The sequence below is a fragment of the Cyrtonyx montezumae genome, unplaced genomic scaffold, assembly GCF_038088225.1.
Source record: "Cyrtonyx montezumae isolate F1298 unplaced genomic scaffold, pur_monq_1.0 scaffold_16, whole genome shotgun sequence".
NCBI lineage: Eukaryota > Metazoa > Chordata > Aves > Galliformes > Odontophoridae > Cyrtonyx > Cyrtonyx montezumae.
The window spans coordinates 1563435-1575964 of NW_027071892.1; the positions used below are offsets into that span (position 1 = coordinate 1563435).

General features: G+C 50.9%; 1 pseudogene; it reads right to left on the reverse strand.

Moving 5' to 3' along the window:
* Window positions 1-7851: 7851 nt before the first annotated feature.
* On the reverse strand, window positions 7852-10471 carry LOC136046419 (lipid droplet assembly factor 1-like; annotated as a pseudogene).
* Between the last annotated feature and the right edge of the window lie 2059 nt (window positions 10472-12530).

A 12530-nucleotide genomic window follows, 5' to 3' on the forward strand; every position in this document is an offset into this window, starting at 1 on the left:
GATGATCTGGAGCCTAAGGTGTAGAGATGGAACACCGTGGAGAAAGGCATCCAATTTTTGAGAGAAACAGCTGTAGTAGAGATGCTGTATGATCCCAGTTTCGTCCCTAACAATCCACACCAGGACCGTGATCCTGATAGAGTAAGGTGTACACCTGATGTATATCGCAAGCTCTCAAAAACAGCATCAGAGAGGTACACAAGTACACTGGTAGCAATGTTCCATAGATTCGAGGGTCAAGAGAGAAGACTCCCAGTTTATGAATTGACTGTTACACTCCAAAACTTTGAACAACAGTTTCCACCATCACGTGCTTCCATTGCAGCTATAGTAGCAGAAGAAGTAGGTGAGATGAAGAAGACACAGGAAACTATACTGGAGGATCAGTCATTACTGATGAATAGGGATGAACCTGTGTCAGTATTGGAAACACCTGATGAAGATGAGCATGACGCAAAGAATCTGATGAAGCAATTAATCAAACTGTTGAAAGTCTCGGCCTCCAAAGGCAACTGCCTCTCTGCACGAGCAAATGACAGCAGTAACATCATGTCACGTGTGGCCATGTGGAGCTTCTTACGAGAAAACGGAGAGGACATGAAGAAGTGGCATAAAAAACCCACTCCTGCACTGCGAGCACGGGTGAGAGAACTACAGCAGAGATCAGCCACCAACGAAATTGCTCCCGTCACTGCAGGTAACCAATAGAGGGGCCTTGCCCTCAGCCAGGGGAGGGAAAGGGATAATAGAGTGTATTGGACTGTGTGGATTAGATGGCCTGGCACATTAGAGCCACAAAGATATAAGGCACTGGTGGACACTGGTGCACAGTGCACTCTGATGCCCTCGAGTTATAAAGGGACAGAATTGATTCATATTTCTGGAGTGACTGGGGGTTCTCAGGAACTGTCTGTGTTGGAGGCAGAAATAAGCCTCACCGGTAAAACCTGGCAGAAGCATCCCATAGTGACTGGGCAGGGGGCTCCATGCATACTCGGTATTGACTGTCTCAGAAGGGGACATTTCAAGGATCCCAAGGGGTACCGATGGGCTTTTGGAATAGCTGCTGTAGATGCAGACAACATTCAGCAGCTGTTTTACCTGGCCTGTCAGAAGATCCGTCTGTTGTGGGGGTACTGAAAGTGAAAGAGCAGCAGGTACCTATCACTACAAAAACAGTGCACAGACGGCAGTACCGAAACAACAGGGATTCCTTGCTCCCCATTCATAACTTGATCCGTCAGCTAGAGAGCCAGGGAGTGATCAGCAAGACTCACTCACCTTTTAACAGCCCTATATGTGCGGTGCGTAAAGCCAGTGGAGAATGGAGGCTGATGGTAGATTACTGTGGCCTGAATGAAATCACACCCCCACTGAGTGCCGCTGTGCCAGATATGTTGGAGCTGCAGTATGAACTGGAGTCAAAAGCAGCCAAGTGGTATGCCACTATTGACATTGCCAATGCATTCTTCTCTATTCCTTTGGCCACGGAGTGCAGACCACAGTTTGCTTTCACCTGGAGGGGCGTTTAGTACACCTGGAACTGTTTGCCCCAGGGGTGGAAACACAGCCCAACCATTTGCCATGGGCTGATTCAAACCACACTGGAACAGGGTGGGGCACCTGAGCACCTCCAGTACATTGATGACTTTGTTGTGTGGGGTGATACAGCAGAGGAAGTTTTTAAAAAAGGAGAGCGAATAATCCAAATTCTTCTGGGTGCTGGTTTTGCTATTAAACGGAACAAAGTGAAGGGACCTGCCCAAGAAATTCAGTTCCTGGGAGTAAAATGGCAAGATGGATGTCGTCACATTCCAGGAGATGTGATTGACAATATCACCAGTATGTCACCACCCACTAGCAAGAAAGAGACACAGTCTTTTCTTTGTGTAGTATGTTTTTGGAGGATACACATCCCAAACTACAGCCTCACAGTAAGCCCCCTCTATCAAGTGACCCGAAAAAAGAATAATTTTGCATGGGGTCCTGAACAGCAGCAGGCCTTTGAGCAAATCAAGCAGGAGATAGCCCGTGCTGTGGCCCTGGGACCAGTACGAATGGGACAGGACGTAAAAAACAACTCCTCTACACTGCTTCCGGAGAGAAAGGTCCCACTTGGATTCTGTGGCAAAGAGCCTCTGGGGAGACCCGAGGCCGACCCCTTGGATTTTGGAGCAGAGCATACAGGGGTTCAGAGGAGTGCTACACTCCAACTGAGAAGGAGATTTTGGCAGCATACAAGGGGGTTCGTGCTGCCTCTGAAGAAATTGGTACTGAGACACAGCTCCTCCTGGCACCTCGACTGCCAGTGCTGAATTGGATGTTCAAAAGAAAGCTTCCCCCCACCCATCATACTACTATTAATTATGGATGCCGTTGCACAGGTTATCCATGACTGTGACACATGCACCACAATTAAACAGGCCAAGAGGATGAAACCCCTCTGGCAGGAAGGGAAAAGTATAAATATGGGGAGGCATGGCAGGTTGATTATATCACCTTGCCACGAACTCGCGATGGTAAGCGTTACGTGCTCACCATGGTGGAGGCGACCACTGGGTGGCTTGAGACATACGCAGTACCCCATGCTACCGCCCGAAACACCATCTTAGGGCTTGAGAAACAAGTCCTATGGTGACATGGCACTCCAGAGAGAATTGAGTCTGATAACGGGACTCATTTCAAAAATTCTCTTGTGGATATCTGGGCCAAAGAACACAGCATTGAATGGATCTACCATATCCCCTACCATGCTCCAGCTGCTGGTAAGATCGAGCGCTACAACGGGTTGTTAAAAACCACGTTGAGAGCAATGGATGGCGGGATATTTAAGCACTGGGAGAAGCATCTGGCAGAAGCCACCTGGTTGGTCAGCACTAGGGGATCAGTCAACCGAGAGGGTCCTACACAGTCCAGCTCCCTACAGACCATAGAGGGAGATAAGGTCCCTGTGGTACACATAAGGAGCATGTTGGGAAAAGCGGTGTAGGTCCTTCCAGCCTCTGGAAAGGGCAAACCCCTCCGTGGAACGGTTTTTGCACAGGGACCTGGGTGCACCTGGTGGGTAATGTATAAAAATGGGGACATCCAGTGTGTCCCATTAGGGAATTTGATATTGGGGGAATGCAGTTGGTAATTACATGTATGTATATGTTTCTATATAACTTATGTTATTACTGTTTTGGTTGCGTATAGATGTGTGTTAAGCATGATGTGGAATAAGGGGTGGAATGTTGTGGTTTTGATGCCGGTATTCCACATCAGAGCATCACGCAACAGTTAAGGAGTTAAGGCTGTTGGGAGCAGCAGAGGGGCGGAGCTCCGCCCCAGATGCCAGGCGGCGCTCTGCCTGGGCGCGTTCCTCTGGGCTGCTGTGGAGGTTCAGCAAGTGTGCTTCCCCTGCAGTTTCCTCCTTAACGTAAGCTCACGGCTTTTGGTTTGGAAACTTCCTCTCTCTCTCAGTTGTTCAATTTTATTATATTTAGTAAAGTTACCGTTCCTTCTCAGATCGTGCCATTGTTTTTGTAGACCCATCTCTTCCTGCTCTTTTCCCCCTCCACCCCGGAGCGCGGCTCTGCTTGGGCAGCCTGTGGCCACTGATGCAGTTTCTTTTTCTCTCCTCTTTTCCCTTCTCGGTTTCCCTTGGGTCACTGTCATAGATAACACTGTGACACCGGTGCCTAATTCTGTGGTGACATTAAAAATTAATAGCAAGCTTAACTTTCAAGAACAGCTTTACTACTTCTTGCCACAGCAAAGCTCTGCATGCTCACACAGAACTGTAGGGGATGGAAGTGATCTCTAGAGATCATCCAGTCCAACTCCCTGCTAGGTGTAGGAGAGCACAGCTGTGTGTTTGAGAAAAGCTTAACCTTACACTGCTTCCCAATTGAACAGTTTCCCTGTAAGAGGCTTGATTACATCCGTATTCCCACTCTTCTATTTGTTCCCAAGCCGATTTCTTTTTGCTAAGCGGTTTCATGAGATTAAGGGTTACAAATCTCAAAACCAAAGCTGTTCCAGCAACTTCTGAGCAAACACACATAACGTAGGGAAAATTATGTGCACAAACTTGGGAGGTCCAAGCATAGCACCTCAAATCCTGACATGAAAGAGCCAGGGGAAAGTTCCTGTAAACTCCACTTGGAAGGTCCTGGTTCCTTAGGAGCATCTAAACACTATGTACATCCAACACTGAACACACCAACCCCATCACTCATAGCACTTCACTCTGCTCTCCAGTCTAATATGGGATTAAAAGCAAGTACCATCTCCATGCTCAGTTTTAAGATGAATCTCATTAATCCAAAGCCACTGGGACCATTCAGCTTACTGGGGAAAGAGCTCGCATTCTCCACCTGTGAACTCCAGAAGCAGGAGTTCGTTCTGGAGATCAGTGCATTGGTATCAAAGGTGAAAGCAAGGAAACCGCACAAATGAAAGCTCCGCTCACAACATGACCTCTGTGCTGACAGCAGGTTGCCTGCCTGGGGCCAGAGCAGCCCTCACATCAAACACAGCGCAGTGAAATCAGTGCGGGCATGCTGGTCTTCCAAGGAGGCACAGGCAGCATCTGTGCTCGCCCTCCTTGCTTGCAGGCAGCCCTAGGTTAATCTGCAATGAAACCTGATCCTCCTCAAGATTCACTCACTTTGAGAAGTGTTTCTTCAGAGAGAGGAGGAGCAGCCCACCTGCTCCCTGAAGCCTTATTTGATGGGAAGGTATAATACTCCAAGGAACACTCAAAGGGACTGCGGGAGCCTTCACCGAGGTGCATGGCACACTGACAGGAGTGCTGGGAAGCCGACAGGAGTCACTGCCCTGAGCTTCCTCCTAAGAACTCTTTTTAATGGGGGAAGAAAGGGAGTCGACGTGCACTTTATCTTCCAGCTGAGCACGCCACATTCACTCATGTTCTGCTTCCGGTTACATCCTTGTTTCTCACTTGCACCCTCCTCCCCCAGGCCCAGCTTGTTTTTTTGTGCACCTACATGAGCCTTACTGAAAGCTAAAGCTTCCAGGAGATCCTCTCCTGTTTTCAGCTTGGTTCCTCTGACCAAAGGCCTTAACAGGGGAGGGGGATGACGACTGCCTATGCTCAGCAAGTGAGACCCATGTTTTTACCTTCAAGGAACTAGACAACCAACTCCAGAGCAACATCTCTTACCTGAAAAGCCACATTTTTAATCCGAGTTTGTTTGTTAACAATTGCATTAACATACCACATTTACTATGAATGCTCTTCTCTTCAGGCATTTAAGAAGAGCCCGGAACAGCAGCATTGTGGCCACCAGAGAGAGAACACCGACAGCAGCCATCGTAAGCACAGCCCACACCTCGCTCAGCAGAGTGCTCCCTACAAAGGGAGTGGAGACGCACTGCAGTGAGAGGCTGCATCCCACAGCCGGGCAGTGAACACCAGCACCGTGCTGCTCCTCACCTCTTACTGCCGGCTATCCATCGCGCACTAGGAGCACAGGACCCCGCAGGCTGACCACAGAGCTGGCACCCAGCATCCCACTGCCTGCAACAGCACATGGCAGAGGTGAGCAGTGCAATGCGGAGTGTTCATTGGTACTGCCATGTGACCCAGCACCCGCTTGGGCATTACCTCGCTTGCTCCTAGGTGGCCTTGGGCACCTCACCATACACAGAGGGGAGTCCAGCTGGAAGCGGTTACACATCAGGATGCTGCAATGGAAATACACCAGGACACAAGATAAATGTGGCCTTTTGCTTACATAGAAGCACTAGGTAAGAATGGTCCTACAAGATCAGTCCTACAAGATCTGTAAGACCAACCATCCTCCTATCACCAACCCGACCCACTGAGCTACTCAGTCATATCCCTCAGCACCTCATCCAGACACTTGTTGAACATCTCTAGGGACGGTGACTTCATCCCTTCCCTAGGCAGGCCATTCCAGCATCTGACTGCTCTGGGCACACTTGAAAGTGTGTTTTGAGCAGTCAATTCATAAACTGGGAGTCTTCTCTCTTGACCCTCGAATCTATGGAACATTGCTACCAGTGTACTTGTGTACCTCTCTGATGCTGTTTTTGAGAGCTTGCGATATACATCAGGTGTACACCTTACTCTATCAGGATCACGGTCCTGGTGTGGATTGTTAGGGACGAAACTGGGATCATACAGCATCTCTACTACAGCTGTTTCTCTCAAAAATTGGATGCCTTTCTCCACGGTGTTCCATCTCTACACCTTAGGCTCCAGATCATCTTTGTAAGGATATCTATCCTTTTCAGCCACTAGCACTCGTTCCCAGAGGGTAGCGACTCCATTCAGACATCTGCCAATTCCTCTGTCAATAGCTGGGTCTCGAGCAATGCTTCCCAGTTGGCGGGATTCGCTGCCATCTAGGGACACGCTGCTGGCACCGTTGTTGACACACCGCAGCAACCAGGTGACAATAGATTCACCCGAGCGCCATACAAACTCCTTTCTTGAACCTTGTATTTCAGTCATCTTTAGGGGCCGATGAGTAGTGGTAACAGTGACTCCATCATCATCGCTGTCTTCTCCATGTCTCTCACTTTTCTTAGTGGCCTTTCTAGGTGGTGGTGGTGGTGGTGGTGGTGCTGAGGAGGGCCCCTCGCCTGGATCTTCCTTATCTTTCTCTGCTTCTTCTTCTTTCTGTTCTAGGCGCGAGGACGGCCGTGTCCATTTCTGGCCTTCCACAGGGGCAACCGACACTGATACCGGTGCTTCCTGTGATTGGTCAGGTCTAACTTCGAGGTTTTCATTTTTGCTTTGGACCTTGGTTTGGAAACCATTTCTCTCCAGAATATCAATTATAGCTCGATAAGTACAAGCCAGACCCCAAACAATACATTCCTTCTCAGATCGTCCTGAGTCCCATGACTCCTTACCTAAACACTCACTGAATTTCTCAGGATCCCACAGGTGCTCAAGATCAAAACTGCATAACACCAGGGGTCCCCACGCTTCTAATTTCTTTCCTAATTTTTTCCACCTTCCCTGCCATTCAACACTCTCTGGTTTTGCGGAAGGCTTCCTCCACATGATATAAATTGCCAAGAGAGCATTCAGAAAAATAGATAACACAGTTGTCAGGTTGACATCTTGAAAATAGGTAAAGGCCTGAAAAGAGTAAGTGGAAACCATTCCAAATGCTGCATAATCTGTCTTGTTAGCCAGGGTGTCTAGGCAGGAGGTATGTAACCCCCTCAGCACACTAAAGTAGCTGTATACATACATTACTCCGGTGCTGAACATGAGGAGCTTAAAAAGACGCCAGCATGCTATAAGGTACATGAAAAACCTTAGTCCACTTTGCACCAGATTTACAATGGAGTACCAATACTGCACTGCCCGCATCCTCCACCAATAATTGTCACGGTGTTATCCGTGACAGTGACCCAAGGGAAAACCGAGAAGGGAGAGAGAAAAAGAAACTGTGTCAGTGGCCGCGCGGCCGCCCGAGCAGAGCCGCGCTCCGGGCGGGGAGGAGGGAAACAGCGGGAAGAGATGGGTCTACAAGAAGACAACGGCACGATCTGAGAAGGAACGGTAACTTTACTAAATATAATAAAATAGAACAATTGAGAGAGAGATAAAATTTCCAAACCAAAAGCTGTGAGCTTATGTTAAGGAGGAAAATGCAGGGGAAGCACACATGCTGAACCTCCGCGGCAGCCCAGAGGAAGGCGCCCAGGCAGAGCCCTGCCTGGCATCCAGTGCAGAGCTCCGCCCCCCTGTTGCTCCCACAGCATTAACTCCTTAACTGCTGCATGATGCTCTGATGTGGAATACCGGCATCAAAACCACAAAACCACAACAGCGTGTCATATAAACGAGTACATTGCAGAGGACAGACCTGCATGCTGAAGGAGATGGACAGAATCCAATTTATTTGCTCTTCCGTTTGTTGTCAGAGAAGTCCATGACAGACAAGACTCTTCTGCAGCGAGCTTCCGTTAGCTTCTTGCTTCCTCACTTGGCTCCTGTGCAAAGGAGAAAAGAATGGCTTTATGCTCTGTCCTTCCCTAAGACCGCTGTCCTTTAACTTTGTGCTGGAACAGCTGAGCAACGTGAGATGAGACGCTGTCTGAGACTTCTGGGCACCTGCTAGCTGTCTGCCAGAGCTCTCAGAAATGGCACACAGTATAAAGAGAGCAACCTCCTTAACGTCAAAGCTGAACGTCCTGTGTGGATTGTGCTGCAAGAGAGAGAAACCTTTTCTGGACCTGGTAGGTGAGGTGATGGGTTCGGCAGCAGGCCCTGAAGGAGCGCTACAGAGCTGTGCAGAAATGCAGGCTCACTGGGCTCTGCAGCAGTCTTGTCTTGCTGAAGGTGCAATACCATCACAGGAAATGGTGTCCCTGAGAACTGTGCAAGAAGTGCTGCTGTGATGAAGGCCCAAGCTGAGAAAATCTGAGAGAGCAGCTGCAGTTTTTCTCCTCGCTCCTCCTTGTGCTCATGAGTGACTGTCAGCCCTCACTTGCAGATAAATGTGCTTGCGGGCAGGATGTGCCCCTCCAGCACAACCCGCCAGGGCCTTCTGAGCTCAGCACAGCTAAGGCAAAGCTCCCTAAAGCTGGCCTCCTCCAGGAGCATGCAGGAACACAACTGGCAAACCAACAACATCCAGCAAAATGAGTTGTTTCTAGAACCACCCACACTCTCCCCTTTCTCATGTTCCTGTCCCAAAGCTACAAGTAATTTTAGTCCATTACTCTACAAACGTGGGTAAGCTGAGGTAGCTGGGTCATGCTGCCATGTCCTCTGGGCACACTTGAAAGTGTGTTTTGAGGCTGTTTAAATCAGTACTTACTTTGAGATAAACTTTGATGTTACAGTGCGTTAGCATGTGCACATTTTTCAAGCTCCAAGTGGGAAGATTTACACTGGACGTAAGGAAAAAGTCTTTTACAGTGAGGGTGGTGGCACTGGCACAGGATGCCCTGTGATGTGCTGGGAGCCCCACTGATGGAGACATTCAAGGTCAGGCTGGGCCTGAGGACCCGACAGAGCTATGTGTGTCCCTAATCACTGCAGGCCACTTGGACTAGTTGGCCTTTAAAGGTCCCTTCCAACTGCAAGGACACTATGATTGTAACTCTCACCAAACCCCATACTGACAACTTGGTGTTTACATTTAACGCTGAAGCACCAAAACAGATGAAGATGCCCCAGCACTCAGAAAACATCCACTAAACGAACCAGAAGCGGTTCACTGTTAAAATAAATGAAGCAGCCAATGCTACAGGGTAGCTGCAGTTTGAAGTCAGAGTGCAGACCAAAACACGGGCTGTTACCTCGAGGAGCTCCAGTAGTTGACCAGAGCTGAAAGAACGATGTAACAAACACTGAGCACTCCAGAAACTCCCAAGTGAAAGCGCACCCAGGCCACAGAGCACGCAAAGCAGGGCTATGCCCCCAATGGATATCACAACACCTACGGAAACAAAATAGAGATCGTTATTTAAACGTGTTGGAAAAGCAGGCATTCAACCACAACCCCAAAGTAAAAGCGTTTGAGAAAAAGCATTGAGTGCAGAGGGTAAGAGCCGAGAGCAGCAAAGCATCGGAGGGCTGAGTTCTGCTGCCTGCTTGGGGCACCACACACACGGATCTTCAACCACTTCACCCAGGACTCCGGGAAGAAGAGGAAGGAAAAGGTTTTGCATCCACAAATTGCACGCATACAATACCTTCAATGACTATCACACCGACGCAAGCCATGACGACTGTTGTAACAACAAAAATCGGGAAAAACCCCAGAGGAATAGTGGACACGACAACAAACATCAGGAGCGATAGGGCAAGAAAAGGATGGTCATCTAAATATAGGCCAACGCGGGAGTTCATAAAGGCGACAACCTGCGGAGGGAAGAAGAACGCTTCAGACTTCATCTCATCGTAACTTCCGAAGGCCACAGCTCTCCAGTGAAAAACACGGGTACGTCTTTTCTAAGCCTGCATAGTTGGGAGTACAGCGTAGCAGGTGGAAAGCAAAGCCTTCTTGTTACAGCACTTACACGCTGCCATGTTCAGGTAGGAGAGGCATTTCTTTTCCTCTAAGGAAATATGTACACTGGATTTAGTTTTTTGTAGAGCAGCACAAGCATGTCACCAGGATGCTGCTCCTCTGCCTCAAATGGTTCTTAGCAGTAACAGAAATGCAGAACAGCTGTCCTCTCACATGACTGCAGAAGAGGTGGGGCTGCCCTTCCCCTGCGCTCATGAGTGTTCACTTAAGAAAGAGCACCGAAAAATGGGGAAAAAAAAATCACTGAAAGAAATGGGGGCATCACATCTCAAGAGCTGAAAGGTCCTGGCTTCATGAGTGCGTTACAGATCATTCTCGTGCACACTTACATTTGAGTTGCTGTGGATGGACTGCACAATGAAGCACCATTGCTTCTGCAGCTTCTGCAGTTCTTTAGATGTGCTGCGAGCCGTGCGGCCTCCAGGCTTCTCAGCCACCGACCTTCCCTGCAGCCACGGTCAGGGCACTGCACACTCCTGCAGGTGTTTCCTGAAAAGGAAGAAAAAGTTTTTGCCAAGACAGATACTGTAGATTCTGTTTGTTAATGTCACTGACCTGCCTGGAAGCCCACCTGTGCAACCTGTACTTGGGAGATGCTCTGGCAGGGGTTGGACTCGATGATCTCTAGAGATCCCTTCCAACCCCTACAGTTCTGTGATCTGGAGCTTAGAAGATTAGGATTGCAAATGAAACCTAGCACACGGGTCCTGAAAGCTCTTCTGGAACTCCCAAGGGCAGAAACACCAATCAGTCCACCCCATCTTCTCCCCTGTGGCCCTGTGTTCACTGCAGGGAAACAGCAATGGCCTTCAGAAGTCCCTTCCAACTCGGAGGGTTCTGTGGCCATACAGCACTGCTCTGCACAGCTCATCTCAGCACAGCTCAGCACCACACTGCACAGCTCAGCTCAGCACAGCTCAGCACCGCACTGCACAGCTCAGCTCAGCTCAGCTCAGCTCAGCTCAGCTCAGCTCAGCTCAGAAACACAATGCACTGCACAGCTCAGCTCAGCTCAACACCGCACAGCTCAGCTCAGCTCTGCACCCAGCGCATCCCCGCATAGCCGAGCGCGACAGTGTCGGGGCAGCAGCAGCCGCCGAACCCTTCTTTCCACCCCTGCAGACGTCATCTGTAGTCGCTGGATTCCATCGCCCGCATCACGTCACGCTTTCCTTCTGCTTCTGAACACGTAACCGTCAGCGTTTCTGACCAAACTTGGCTGCCTCCTCCCCTCCCCGGGCACTGCGGCACAGATCCGCGGCACTGAGCACAGCCCCCACGGCCCCACCGCCCGGATCCTCTCCCGGAGGGAACCTGGAGGCCTCGACCTCCAGGCCTCGCCGCGGGGCGTTACACGGGCGACCCCGAGACCCGGACCCGGAGCGGCGTGCCCCGTCCGCACAGGGCCGGCCCCGCTCACCTCCCGCCGGCCGCTGTCGCTCGGTGTCCCGCGGCGCGGGCCGGAGCTCCTGGAGCGCGGACGGAGCGCGGAGCCGCCCTCTCGTTACCGTCTCCGCCCGGCGGAAGGTCGGAGGAGGGGATGGGGAAGGGACGGGCCCGCCCGCTCTGCTGTTCGGCCCAGTGCGCGTCCGGGCTACGTTTCGTTGCTCCGCGTCCCGGAGCCTTCTGTTTATTTCGATTTCTTTTACGGCTGGAACTAGGGACGGAAAACGCAGGGGCAGCTCCAGGACGTCCCACGCGCGGCTCCGAGCCGCGGCCATGCCCCGCAGGAGCCGACGGTTCCGAAGTGCGGGCAGCCGCCCCGCGCGGCGCCGGGACCTGCAGCCCACTCGTGCGGGAATCCTGCCCGGGCGGTGCCGCGTGGGAGCTCACGCCGTAGGGAACCGCCCCGGCCGGGGCTGTGTGCTGCTCCCGGTGCCGTCGGGGCCGCTGCTGAGGGCTCCCTGCTCCGGCGGCCCTTAGCTGTGCCGGTCAGAAATCGGCAAAATGTTCCTTCGCATTTCTGCTTTAACGACTGATTTTGGTCGGGGCCACCGTGGCAGCGTTGAGAAGCCGAGTATTAAATGCGCCAGGGTTGTTTTTAATGGCAGTAAAGCCCCAGGAAAAAGAGAGCAGTGGAAACCAGAGAACAGGCAGAAGGGAGAAGGAGGGTGGGAATGCAGGAAAAAAGTGGAAAAATGGGGGAAATAGTTAAAAGTGAGGTGTACCGGGGAACACAAGGTCAAGCAAGAAAAACAAAGCAAGGGAAACGTTTCAGTGGGAAAATGGAAAAACTGGGGACAAGAGGGGAGGAGAAGGGAAAAGGCAGGGTGAGCAGGAGAATGCGGGGGGAATGAGTGAAGCCGGGGGAAAAATGGAAAGGGGCAGAAAAAGCTGGAGAAGCCGGCACAGCGGGCGGGGAGAGCAGGTCCGAGCTGCGTCCTGCAGGCAGCACCGCACCGCACCGCTCCCTGTCCCTTCCCTGTGCTGTGGGGAGAGGAGCAAAAAAAAAACAACCCAACGCAGAACGCGTGGGTTGAGAGAAAACGGAGAGAAATG